At 40.0% G+C, this 13,645-nt stretch overlaps 1 long non-coding RNA gene across 2 annotated transcripts in view; it reads right to left on the reverse strand.

Annotated features, from left to right (window-relative positions):
• LOC119261027 (uncharacterized) overlaps positions 1 to 13,645 on the reverse strand; it is a 124,363-nt gene that overhangs the window by 21,326 nt on the left and 89,392 nt on the right. The window contains exons 3-5 of one of the 2 annotated variants that reach the window (XR_008549105.1): positions 4,065 to 4,233; positions 2,783 to 2,876; positions 617 to 908 (exon numbers count right to left, since the gene is read on the reverse strand). This is a non-coding gene — a long non-coding RNA (uncharacterized LOC119261027). Of the gene's footprint in view, positions 1 to 616; positions 909 to 2,782; positions 2,877 to 4,064; positions 4,234 to 13,645 lie in introns of those variants that run through there. The other variant, XR_008549104.1, reaches the window with a different exon arrangement.

Raw genomic sequence — 13,645 nt, forward strand, 5'->3', positions numbered from 1 at the left:
GACCTAAACCAACAAATACATGCACGTATGAACAGCAAATGCCAAAATCACACACCTGGTAATGAGAATGCCACTATACTATCACTCAGCACAGGCCTTGGAAAGAGGATTCTACCATTTATTCATTTCGTATAGACCTATTACCTGAGGATCCATTGCCCCTTAGAGCAGAGTTACCTGTGTTTATTATTAATACAATATAGTGATCAATGCAATGTATGCCCCCACAATATTCTTTCACATGGAAGATGTGAAAGAGGAGGATCCACATGGAGGATGGAAGATTCTAACAGATTGCTCTGCATAACAGAAGCGGCCAACCTCTGTAAAGCTGATCCACTAATCCTACTCCTGAGAAAAGAAGAAATTAAAAAATGAAGAGATATATATTTATAAACATTTGTTGCCTGTGCAACCAGCACTAGAGAGATGATTAAATAAATGGTACATCAACTTGATAGACCATTACAGTGCAATTTAAAAATAATTATGACATGTAGCATAATAGAGCATGTAGCAACATAGAGTTAAGTGGGGGAAAAACAGAACTCAAAAATTTATCTAGTTCATTACTACATTGATTGTAAAAGAAAAATGGATACCTAAATGCCATCAGTAGAAGAGTTAATTACATTAAGAGTTAATTACATGCTAGCAAAATCATGCTGTCCCTTTGAATCTTATTTCACAATTTGATCTAGTACTTGTATTTTCCACCTAACAGTAGATCTTGGTAGATCTTCTCATGTCAGTACGTAGGGATCCTCCTTATTCTTTTCAAAGGTGGGGAGGAGAGAGAAGAGAAATTTTATTATAAGGAATTATGGAGGCTAAGACATCCCAAAAGTTGCAATCAGCAAGTCAGACACCAGGAGAACTGATGGTATAGGTCCATTCCAAGCTTGCATCTGAAAGCAGAAAAAGACTGATGTACCAACTCAAAAACAATCAGGCAGAGAGAGGGAAATCTCCTTTACTTGGCCTTTTTTGTTTTCTTCAGACATTCAACACTTTAGGTGAGACCCACCCCCACTGAGGAGGGCAATCTGCTTTACTCAGGTACAGATTCATATGTTAAATCACCAAGAAACATCCTCACAGACATACCCAGAATAATGCTTAACCAACTGCCTGGTCATCCTGTGCTCAATTCATGTTGATACATAAAATTCATGGCTAGCCCTATCCTATTCTTTTTCTCATATGCCTTCTGAGTGCACCCTCCAACAAATCCCTTAAACAAGAACACCCATCTCAGCTTCTGTATCTGGGGAAAGTGACTCAAATTACCCACTATGCACCAAGAACTTTAAATATCAATGTTATTATTTAAGCCTCAAGGCATAAGGCAGTACAGAATGGTGTTTTATTGTTTCAGAACATTAAAACCACGGACTTTGAAATGAGATACTATTTCAAAGATCTGGGTTAAAAAATATAAATTAGCTAGATAAGTTTAAGCCAGTTACATAACCTCTTTCAAGCTGTTTCCTCCTCCATAAAGTGGGACTAATTACGTTCTCTAATACTTAATTGATTTGTTGTGAGGATTAAGATCACCACACAATGAGATATACAATCTTCCTTTTCCTAAGTATTGATCTTAACCCAGGACCATATTTTCCATTTGTAAAAGCAGTATAATGATAATAAAGACAAAAATTAAAAACCCAAAATGGTCTCTTGTTGGGTATTTGTTGAGTGAGTAGAAGCGGTAATGCAGACGATGTTCATATAGCTGCACTGGTACAATATATATTATCTGTTGATACTCAGATAGCAACTAAAGCCTTCCCTCCTGAAATCTAGGTCAACTTAGGTAGACCCAACAAGACCTATGAAAATCTAAAGTCCTCCCTTCTTTTGCTGGCTTACCTATTTCCCTTTCTCTCCTCCTCATCCCATTCTTCACTTCTTTTGAAAAGAAGAAGTAAATTCCTCTACCAACTCCTGTTACCACACTTTTACAACAAAATCCACAGTACCAGACAAGAAAGAAGTCTTTGCTTCAATTAGACCCACCCTATTTAGAAAAGAGCTTTTGTTTAAAAACTGAAATTTTTGTTCCTGTAACACTATAAATCCCAATGAGGATGAATTCTACCTTCATTTTAAATATGAGGAAGTTGAGATGGAAAGAGGCTATTAGAATTCTTGCCAAAGTCAAAGGGTAAAGCTCAAATTTGAACCTAGGTCATTTTAATTCCACAACCAGTGGCCTCAACTACTGCAGTATCAAAAGAGAAAAACAAACAAAAACAAACCCTAGAGATCATTTGGCAATATTCAAGTCTGTGGCAACAGTCTTTACCATAACTTTAGCCAGATGTTCCTCAGAGACATGCCAGTGCCTCCAAGGGTGCAAGGGGCTTCAGCAAAATAGCATGAAATATTCAGTGCAAATCATCAGTCCCATTGCAGAAACAATGCAACAAACATAATCCACCATCTTCTATGAAGGGTGGCTTTCATATTCAATTGAGATGCCATATTCTTTTCAATTTATTTCTTCAAACAAGTTGTGCATACAAGCGCTTAAAGCCTCCTTTACTTGGAATTAGAGAATGTAATACCTCAGTGCATAATGAAGTATGTGCTCAGTGAGAATTTGATGATTAACTATAGAATGACAATGTTTCTACATTGTGCAGCAGATGGTGGGTAGTAGGAAGTGCCACTGTTGAAGGGACTTTAATCTCAGTTTCATTTAAGTCCAAAGAAGATGAATTCATTCTTCATACTTAATAATGGGCCTACAGACCTAAATTCATGCTCAACTTACCACTCTTCAGTGAGAATTTATTTATTCCAGAGGACAAAATATTCTTTCTTTTTTTTTCAATGGAAGTCCTTTAGTTATTGAGTTATTTCAGGTCCTAACAAAAAAAAAAAAGAAATGTACAAATGACAGGGAGGTGAAGGCTTCAGTTGTATTAATTTAAGATCCCTGGCTTTGAAAACATCAGGAAAGAAACATTTCTACCTTGACAAAGTAAGATCTGAGTGTCAACATCAAACCTAAGCACACATTTTTATTCTGAAAATGTTTTCAAAGGAGAAAAACATTCAGTGACCAAAATTTTAATTTGGAAAGCCCAAAGAGAAAATTTGCAAAGGGATCTCCCCTTAAACCCACTGTTGCCTAAAATGTCCTCATAGCTCATCAGAATCTTTCATGAATTTCCTGAGAATTACAAGAACCTTCTAGACAGTCACTGACTCAAAAGAATTTTCCATGACATTCAGCCTGTTTTCATCTCAAATGTGCCACAAATCAGCAGTATATCTTTGAATAAGTCATTAAATAGTTGTAAGTCTCAGTCTCCTCCTGGGTAAAATGAGAGGCTGACAGTCATATTCTTTGGAGCTCCTAGTGCTGATATTTCATGATCCAATCAAGCTCAGAAAAAAGGAAATAGCAGATAGAATACCTAGGGTTGGTATTAGGTCTAAAGGCATATTTCTCAGAAGCTGTGTGTGTGGAAGGGGACCAGTGGGGTCACCATAGCTCCATCTCAGATGTAGGTACCCTCCTAAGTTGTACAGAATGAGTCCTGAACAGGGAGGAGGGTAAAGCTGGGGTTGTCATTCAAGCCTGTCAATATATAGCCTCCATCCAAGTGAACCACTCACAGGAAATTTCTGGGTTCCTTTGAAAGGAAAAACAACAGTTGGATAAAAATGTACCTTTGGGTACTAGCCTATCTGGTAAGAGAATGGAAAACACAGATATAAAAGAATTTATAATTTCCTATTCATTTCTCTCACTTGAACAACAAAAAAATCAACTTTAAAGAAATGAAGGAACTTCCTCTTCAATGATTTGTGAGAGAAACCAGTACAGGTTCCCCCTCCCTCTCCATCTATCTGAAAGTAGAGCATCCGCATGAAACTTTTGCTGCCTAAACGGTATAAAGTAAAGAAGCAATTACCATTAATTTATATGAAAAAAAAAAAATAGTGTTCCCAGACTCAAAAAATAAACAGCACCAAATCACGCTAAACCCCCAAAAAAGTAAAATCACACTAACATATAGTATAAGCAAGAATTTTATAATACATACCAGCCTGCACAAAGTTTCCAGGAAGGAGCTTGGCAGTGCCACTCACTGCTCGGGTGCAGCTGCCTCTAGAAGGCTGCTGCAAAACCAATGCTGAATGAATGCTAGTTCTCCTTCCATCTTTTGTCATGAAAACAAAAATCCTCTTCAGTTTTGTTAGCATAAATAGGTACTAAATTAAAAAGAAAAAGGGACATAATTTAAACTTTCAAACTGTTGTTACCACCTATATAAGATTTTAAGGGCATTCATGGAGGACAGCCTCAGAAGATAGTGAGAACTGGACTCAGCTGATACCTTCAAAACTTTATAGGTTTTATGATATGTGTTAGACCTTCTTAACACCCCTCCTCCACAGTCCCAGGCACTCTTTCCTCCTGTCTTGAGCTTCACTCTAAATCTGGTGCCACTGATAAACCTACAAACACTGAGGAAAAGTTCAAAATGTACCATGAATGAAGCCAACATGACACACCTTAAAGTGAGAATGTGGAAAAGCCAGGAGACCAAAGGGCACCTGTGAGTAGAGGCAGAATGTGGCTGCCACAACCACCACTCACACTGTTCTGATACCAAAGCCAGGGGTTCCAATACCCTATTCTAGGACCTTAAGCTCTTTTCTGGGACATCAGGGAAGGCTTTCTGAGGATATGACAATGAAGCTGAAGCCTAACTGATGAGGAGTCACACCTGGGAAGTACAGGAACCTCATGTACCAGGAAACTTAGAGTGTTCAGGAAATACAAAGAGCAATGTGGCTGGAAAACTGTTTGTGGGATAGAGCAGTTCTAGATGAGGCTAGAGAGGTGGCAGAGGCCAGACTAAACAAGACAACTGAGTTGCCCAGAATCAAGCCAGGAGCAAGAATTTGAAGGCAAGTAGTTTATTTGGGAGGAAGCAAAGGAAAGGAACAGGAAATTAAAACAGGAAGGGAAGGGTGCATTAGTGAGCAGCTTACCACTGTGCGCAACTGGAGCTCAGTCCCAGGGAGGCTGTCTGGAAGACTACACAGAGCCATCCAGACCTGTGGATGACTGCTACCACCTGAAGGCCAAGATGGTTGGGGTTTTATCCACCAACCCTGGTCCAACACTGGTTGAGACCTATTCCAGGGGCACTAATTTCCAGGGACCTTCTGCCTATTCTGTTGGCAGCCAGAAAACCTCAGAGAGCCACAAGTGGTTGCAGAAAGCTGTCCAACTACACAGGTACAATGAGTCCCAAAGGGATGTGGGTAGGACGCCAACAGCATCTGACATAGTCTTGTAGTCAAAGGTAAGAACTTTGGGTTTTAGTCTAAATGCAATAAGAAGACACTATAGGGCCTCCCCTGGTGAAGCAGCGGTTGAGCGCTGGGCTGCGAGGCTGTCCACAGCCTCTGCAGCACCAGTTCATCCCCCGGCCGCTGGCGAGGGTCCCACAAAAAAAAAAAAAAGCCACTATAGGGTGTTGAGCCAGGCATCTACATATTCTGGGTTACAACTTAAGATGATTGTTCTTACCATGTAGAAAGTTTGGAGGGAGGTTCCGGCAAATGAGGGGAAGTGTCATTCATTCTAACATCCAATGTAGTTCAAGATTAAGTAGTTCTCCCAGATCCCTCTCCAAACACAAGCATCTGCTAACCTTCTCTACCCCTTCAACCAGCTCTTCCAAAAACTTCCTTCCCCTTTCTTTCCCATAGGTGTGCGATCAGCTCACCCCTACCATTCAGATTTAGACTCAGAAAGTCACATTGCCCAAGCTCCTCCTGCACCTATTTGACCCACAGGTTGTCATACTCAAGGATTTAGTGCCACCTTGCCTCATGGCAGCACTCTAGTCCAGCAGAAAGTGAAGGACATGGGGAAAGGATTATACTTTCAAAAAGCAGGTGAAGCAATATTAAGCCAGACAGTTTGAATGAGAATCCCATATGACCTGTGACAAATCACTTAACTTCACGGAGTCTGTGAGATGGAAAGTGTGATAAAGAAGTGAGATATTATAGATAAAAGGATCTGGCGCATAATAAGTGGTCAATATTGTGCTCATTATTATCATTATTATTAATGTACAATGAATATTCAAGTATGCACTTACCACAGAGTCCACATATGGGGTCAGAAAAAAGGTAAAGCTGAAACACACACAATTTTATTCTGATTATTTGTATAGTTTGTAATTCAGGCCAAGATTTTCTTCCATTATCTTGAAAAATTACATATTGGTTGTATATGCTGTTCCCTGAACATCTAAGAAATCATTTGACTTATTGCCTGGGCACTTCAGAATGTCAGCATGATGAAAGCAAGCAAAATTTAAGGAATACTAAGCAAACACCTGATATTCCTTGTGCCAAAGGAAAAGAAGAGCATTTTGTTCCCACTCTAAAGCTATTTTATAGGGAAAAAATAATGATTAGTTCTTGAAATTCAAGTGTTCTGAGTAAAAACTATGAATCTGATGTAAAGCACTGTGCCCCACTTGCACTTCCCCATGTAAGTGAACAGCTTTGCCATTGACTTTGGCAGTAATTAAAAACTAGTGACTTGCCAATGATGAGCTCTTCCATCAAAAAGATAAATTAAGACTATTTGGGACTTGTTTGGGTTTCGTTTTGCCTTCCTTCCATTCCCTAATGCCCACAATTTAAAATAGCCCAATCAGACATCACATTCTCATATATTAAACAAAAGTGGGAAACTACTACACTGCCCCACTTATAGATTCACCCTTTTAACACATATTATCTTGAAAACTAGGAAGAGAAGGGTTTCTTACGCTATAACTCCCCTTTTCTGTGCCCCATCCCATGATTACTAAGCTTCCTTTAGAGAGTAGTTTAAAGGGCATTGAACTTGGAGCCAGGGAACTTCATCTTGAAACTTCAATTTTGTCATCTGGTGAAATGTGAGAGTTGGATTGCAGAGTGATAAGAAGTCCTTGGATTCAAATATTTTATGCTGATAAGGCAGCTCAACCAAATAAATTCCCCCAAAGGTGGGGGGTTAGGGGAGCAGGAAAGCTTCAAAACTTCTTCAGAAAGGAATAAAAGTGATGAAAGAGTAGGGGCAAGGCATGGAGGGAGAAGAACATGGAAGCCATTTTTGCTAGAAGCTGTCTAGAAGCCACTATGAAGAAGTTATATGGAATAAATGAGGAATCAGGCCACACAATATCCTACTCTCTATTGCAGAGATGATTTTCTCCACAACTCTAAAATATCCAAGCATATATTGCCTATTCAACTTTCAAAGTTGATCATTTCAATTTCTGTCAACAAGCTCAAGCATCCTTCTGAATCTATAATATAAATTTTAGCATCTTCTTCTAGAGTGAATGTCAGAGCATAATATCCCCCTTTGTTTCCAGGAGTACTATCTCTACACACTGCAATATTACAAACACAGTAGGGTGGGGGGATTGCATTTGACAGTTTCCTCTAACAGCTCTATACTCCTGCACACCCACTATGTTCTTTTGCCAATTCCATCCCCAGCATTAAGAAAAAAAGCAGAATGTCTTCAAAGTTCAGAAGGAGGGTCAACTTTAGCAAATTCCCTTTTCTCTTCTCTCCTCTCAATAAATGCACAAAAACAGGACATACAGAGGTACCAACACTCTATGTCTAAGCTCGAGCTTTCAGCCCTGTTGCAACAGTGATTGTGCCAGATGCCACCACAATTTTGTTCCCACCATTGTGAAGTTAATACAGGGAACATACAGGAAATGTTTCTCAAATTTGAGTGCATTAGACTCACTTGCAAGAACTTGTTGAAACAGACTTCTGCCCTCCCTCCCACCACCATCACCACGAGTTTCTGATTCAGTCTAGGGAGGGTCTGTGAAACTGCATTTCTCACAGGTTCCTCAGTGCCTCTAATACTAGTAGCCCAGAAACCTCACTTTGAAAATCACAGATGTAGGAAAATCTGTGAGCATCTGGTAAGTTGGAGCCTGCTCATCACCAAGATCAAAAGAAGTCAGGAAGGAAACCTGGGCTCATTTTCTTTCATCCTCAAATTCAGGTCCAAGTAACATGTACCAAAGTTATACAAGGCACTGGGTAAAATGTTTTCAAATATTTTTAAATTCTGCAAGGACCTGTGCTACAGCTATCACCATCCTCGTTTTAAAGGGAAGCAAATTAAGATTGCAAAGAGATTCAGAAACTTGCCCAAGACTACAGAGCTAGCAAATACTAGAGGCAGAATTCAAGCTCAGGTCTTCCAACTCCAAATCTGTCAGGTGACACCAATAATGCTTAAGTTGCCAGTCTCGGAGGCTGCCAAAGGGCTCAACGCAGAGCTTGTCAATGGCATTGATGGAGGAGGGGAAAGTGCTGCAGGAACTGCTGAGGGGCGTTAAAGGAACTCTTCACATGCACATCTGGCTAAGTGGGCTGACAGACCAATTCCCTTCCCTGTACCTCAGCTCTGCCAACTGTGAAACCGAAGACCAAAATAGTTGCCACCTACCCCCCAGCTTGTTCCCAAGAATGAGATAAGAGCTCTCGGCTATTATATAAGCATTTTTCTTTCCAACCCTTCAGCTTTCTGAGGAGTCTGAAAGGTTCCAGATCTTATAAAAGCTGGTTCACCTTTGCTCCCTTGAACTTACTGCAATGGTCACCCTATTCTCCTATCCTCTGACCTCTACCCCTCCCCTTGTGCCCCAATATCAACGAGCTGGGAACTCAAAGTTCAAAGTGTATTCCTAAAACGACATGTGCATTTTTGAAACTCCATTTGTTCCTGCAGACTGACTGATGGAGAATTTTTTTGACAGCTCAGTTGGACACATTTTTAGGTGTTCCTCAGATTCCGCCCTCACTCTGTACCTCGCAGGCCCCTAAGGCATATGCTGTAGGCTCTGCCTGCTGAGTAACTGGCAGGAGGCATGTCACACCTATTTTGTAAGCTTAGAAGCCCCATGTGGAGAGCCTCATCCTCTTAAAATTAAGACTCTTTTGTGGTGCTTAGTCGGTCTCAGCTAACAAACTGAAAGCAAGCATCCCTCATTAATCAACTACTGAACATTCCAGAAAACACATAAGAAAACTCAAAGTGAGCAAATAAAAGATTGATTTCTTTTTATTTCCTTTACTTGGCTTTGTATCTCAAAGGGATGGCGAGCCTCCATTTTCCCCAATCTCTCCTTGTGGGTGTTTGTTTATTAATGGAGTGGAGCTAGACCCAGAAAGTCATAACCTGCCTCTGAAGTTCTGATTGTAATGGAAACAGTCACCAGGGGGTGAAGTGTCACTGTGGTTATCTAATGATCAAGGACAGCATGCCTGAGAGAGAGAGAGAGCAGCCGGGGTCTCTGGCTGTCACCACACGGCTTATTCTGCCTCTACTCTCTCTGCTCTGCCAGTAACTAATTGATTTGTGAAAGCGCTTGGAGGTACTTTGAGTGAGAAAGACACTTTATATCTGCTATGACAAATCCTCAGAGAAACAAAAAATTCATTTCATGCACAAATTTCCCTGCTTGACTTCTTTCCTCCATTCAATTCTCTATTGGCTAAATCATTAGCACCCAAAGAATTAAATAGTCAAAAAAAAAAAAGTCTTCTATGACCAGTTTCTGCCAAAGAAATTGGTACATGAGAAAAAGAAGCCAGAATCAGTGGTCAAAAATGAGGAACAGAAAAGTGGACAATAAGGAAGGAAAGTGACTGTGGCCTTTAAAACTGATTTCAAAGAATCACCAGATCCCAATGTCAACAAGTTGTTCCTAATACCAACCAGTAATAAAGATAATTCATGAAAAGCCATAATCCTCTAGTGCAGTTCCTGGTCACTTTTTTTAACATAGTAAATTCTAATAGACTGATTTTTTTCCCTTCTAGCAATCAATCTAATCTTTCTATACATAGACTCAAAACTGCCATGAGTCTTTTGTAAATCCATCCTCCAAGATGTACGAAAGGGTTGGTTTGAGATATCTTACTGCCCAACTGGGGACAAGACTTGCGTTCTGGCTTTCTGATTCAGCTTCTGCCTAGTGCATTGCCTCTTCAAAAAGAGTTTACCAGGGCTGCAAAAAGAATTGAAGGAATATTGATAAGAGAACAGCTTTTATCAAAAGCTGGGCCCAAACTCAGAGTTCATCCCCTATTGCTGACTGATCCCAGGGCACCTCTGTGTAAAAGTCAGCAAGTCATTCTAACGTCTTTTTTTACATACAAATGTTAAACACTCTGGTCAGCTGAATAAGGGGCTAAACACATTCATTTGTTCCCTTAGTCCATATTTATTAAGCACCAAAGCATGCCAGACTCATAAGTGCAACTTATTTTTTAATCACTAATGGTAATACTTGTCCTGCAGAAATAACTGGTCCATTCTTCCAAAGCAGTGTAATATAAGATAATGGATGGAGAGAGAAAAATGAGGGAACCTATATTTTCACCTTTCTGACAGTCTGTAAGTTCCACTGGGGAAGAATTCAGAAACACTGGGTCATTTTCAAACTCTAACCACACTGAATTACTTTAACAATTCCATCAACTTAAATCTGGCACAACACAGAATAATAACACATAGTTTTCCAGAACCATCTATGTCTATAACCCAAGAAAGTCAGGACATTTTCTAAAACACTTACCTATATAGCAAAAGTAAAAATTTTACATAGATTTTAAAGATACTCAGAGGTTATCTTCTCACCCACTGCTGGCTCTCCCAATCATCACAGGTGGCCAAGCAGGCCCAACATGAGAAAATAGCCCAAAAATATGGCTGGTCTTTTGAATCTTTTGCAAATTCAAATTGCCATCATTCTTGATCTCTAAAATGCATAATAAGTATTTTTGTCCATCTTCACTGAACTCAAAACCACCCTTCATTGCCATAATGACAAAGTAAAGCAATTATAATAAAAAGTTGTATTTGAACAGTCTTCACTAATTTATAAAATATTTTAAAGTTTACAAAAACATTTTTTCATTCAATCAAATAACCTCAATTTCATTCAACAAATACTTAGGATATCACCCTGGTGTCTAGCACAGTCCCTGGTGAATGAAGAATAAGGTAAGTTCACTTCCCTCAAGAAATCCAGAATCCAGTGGTTAAGAAAAATGCATCAAAATAATGATAATGTGACGTAGGGCGGAGCAACATGGCGGCGAGGAGACGCTGCGAGTAAGATCTCCCATTAAAAAAAGTGAATAAGGAGGAAAAGCGGCAGGTCCCAGTGAGAACTGGGACACAGAAGATAAACGGGTGACACCAGCAAACTGCCCGAAGAAGAAAGTGGCCATAAAAGAGGACGAGAAGGGAGGGAAGCGCAGAACCCTGCTCCCCTCCCCCGCCCACAGAGGCGGCACTCTCCGACCGGCAGAGAGGAGGGAAACAACAAACCAAAACGGCCAACAAGAAAAACGGACACAGCAAGCGGGACTGTGAGTGGAAAGGAACTATTGCAGCCACCACACCCCGTGAACGGGAGCTGAGGCGAACCCTGCAGGATCCGCCGCGGAGGTGAGCTCCAGGCGCCATTAAAGAGAGCCCCGCCCCCCAGGAGGAGACCAGCACCAGCACACAGCCCCGGCCGCCCGATGACTCCTGGAAGAACCAGAGGGGAACAGAGAAGCCCACCCAAGATGCCGGCCAGTCCCAACAACACAGTGTCCCAACGCATACGGCAAATTAGAAAACAGACAGTAGGGAGGAGAAGAACCACACGCAACCTAGCAACTCTCCAGAGAAAAAGCACACCACAAAAAGAAAGCCAGCCCCCAGATTGCAAAGACAATAACTTGGAAGAATTTCTGAGCCTTCCAGAAAGAGAATTTAAAATTGCCGTGATTAAAAAACTGACAGAAGTCATAAAGGAAAACAATGATAAGGGAAAAATAATCAATGATCAGAAGAATGCAATTGAGTCCCTAGAGAGGGAAAACAATGGTCAGAAGAAAGAAATTGAGTCCCTAAAGAGGGAAGTAAAAGAAATGCAGGAGATCAAAGAATTAATGGAAGAACTAAAGAATTCTGGGAAAAGCAATGAAAGCAGAATAGATGAAATGGAAGAACGAATAAGTAATCTTGAAGACACAGAAATAAAAAGAACCAAAACAGAAAAGGAAAGAGAAGTACGAAGGAAAAAGAACGAAGAAAGACTTCGGGAACTATCTGACTCCATGAGGAAAGGAAATATAAGAGTTATAGGAATACCAGAAGGAGAGGAGAGAGATGTAGGAACAGAGAAAATATTCAAAGAGATAATTGAAGAGAACTTCCCAAATGTGAAGAAGGAGCTGAAAATTGATATACAAGAAGCAAGAAGAACACCAAACTTCCACGACGAAAGGAAAAATACAGCAAGACACATAATAGTAAAGCTCCCAAGAATCCAGGACAAGGAAAAAATAATGAAGCTGGCAAGAGGGAAGAAACAGATAACATTCAAAGGAAAACCAATCAGGCTGACATCAGACTTCTCCGAAGAAACACTACGGGCAAGGAGAGAGTGGAGGGACATAGTCAACAGACTCCAAGAAAACAGATGCCAACCAAGAATACTCTATCCCGCAAAGCTCTCCTTCCTCTTTGAAGAAAGAATATGGACCTTCCCAGACAAACAGAAACTCCGGAATTTCATTGCAACTAAACCCCCACTCCAAAAAATACTACAAGGAGTCCTAAAGCCAGAACCTCAGAGGGACGAATAACAATGAAAGAAGGCCAAAAAAAAAAAAAAAGTTATTAAAAGAATAAATAAATAAAATCAAAGGAAAGACAAACACAATGGCAAATACAGATGTTAACATATCAATATTAACTCTAAATGTAAATGGACTAAACTCTTCAATAAAAAGACACAGAGTGGCAGCCTGGATTAAGAAACAAAACCCAACCTTTTGCTGTCTCCAGGAAACACATTTAGCTACAAAAGATAAAAATAGGCTCAAAGTTAAAGGATGGAAAACAATCCTACAAGCAAATGGACCCAAAAAGAAAGCAGGAACAGCTATACTTATATCAGATAAAACAGATTTCAAACTCAAAAAGATAAAAAGAGACCCCAATGGTCACTACATTATGATCAAGGGGACAATACTTCAAGAAGAAATAACACTCATTAACATATACTCACCAAACGAAGGAGCACCAAAATATATCAGACAACTGTTGTCCTCTCTGAAAACAGACATCAGAGAAAACACATACGTAGTGGGAGACTTCAACACACCACTATCAACAATGGATAGATCAACAAGACAAAAAATAAGTAAAGAAACCAAAGCTCTAAATAAGGACCTAGAGCAATTAGGCTTAACAGACATCTATAGAACACTAAACCCCCAAAAAACGGAGTACACATTTTTCTCAAGCGCACACGGATCATTCTCCAGGATCGATCACATACTGGGGCACAAGACAAACATCAACAGATACACCAAGATTGAAATCATATCAACCATCTTTTCTGACCATGAAGGCATCAAACTAGAAATAAACCATAAAAAGAAGGCAAGGAACTTTCCTACCTCATGGAGATTAAAAACCACACTACTGGAAGACCATTGGACTAACGAGGAGATCAAAGAAGAAATTAAAAAGTTTTTTGAATTGAACGACAAGGAGGACACT

This window comes from Talpa occidentalis, unplaced genomic scaffold (genome assembly GCF_014898055.3).
Source record: "Talpa occidentalis isolate TD23 unplaced genomic scaffold, MPIMG_talOcc4v2.1 talOcc4.6, whole genome shotgun sequence".
Classification (NCBI taxonomy): Eukaryota; Metazoa; Chordata; class Mammalia; order Eulipotyphla; family Talpidae; genus Talpa; species Talpa occidentalis.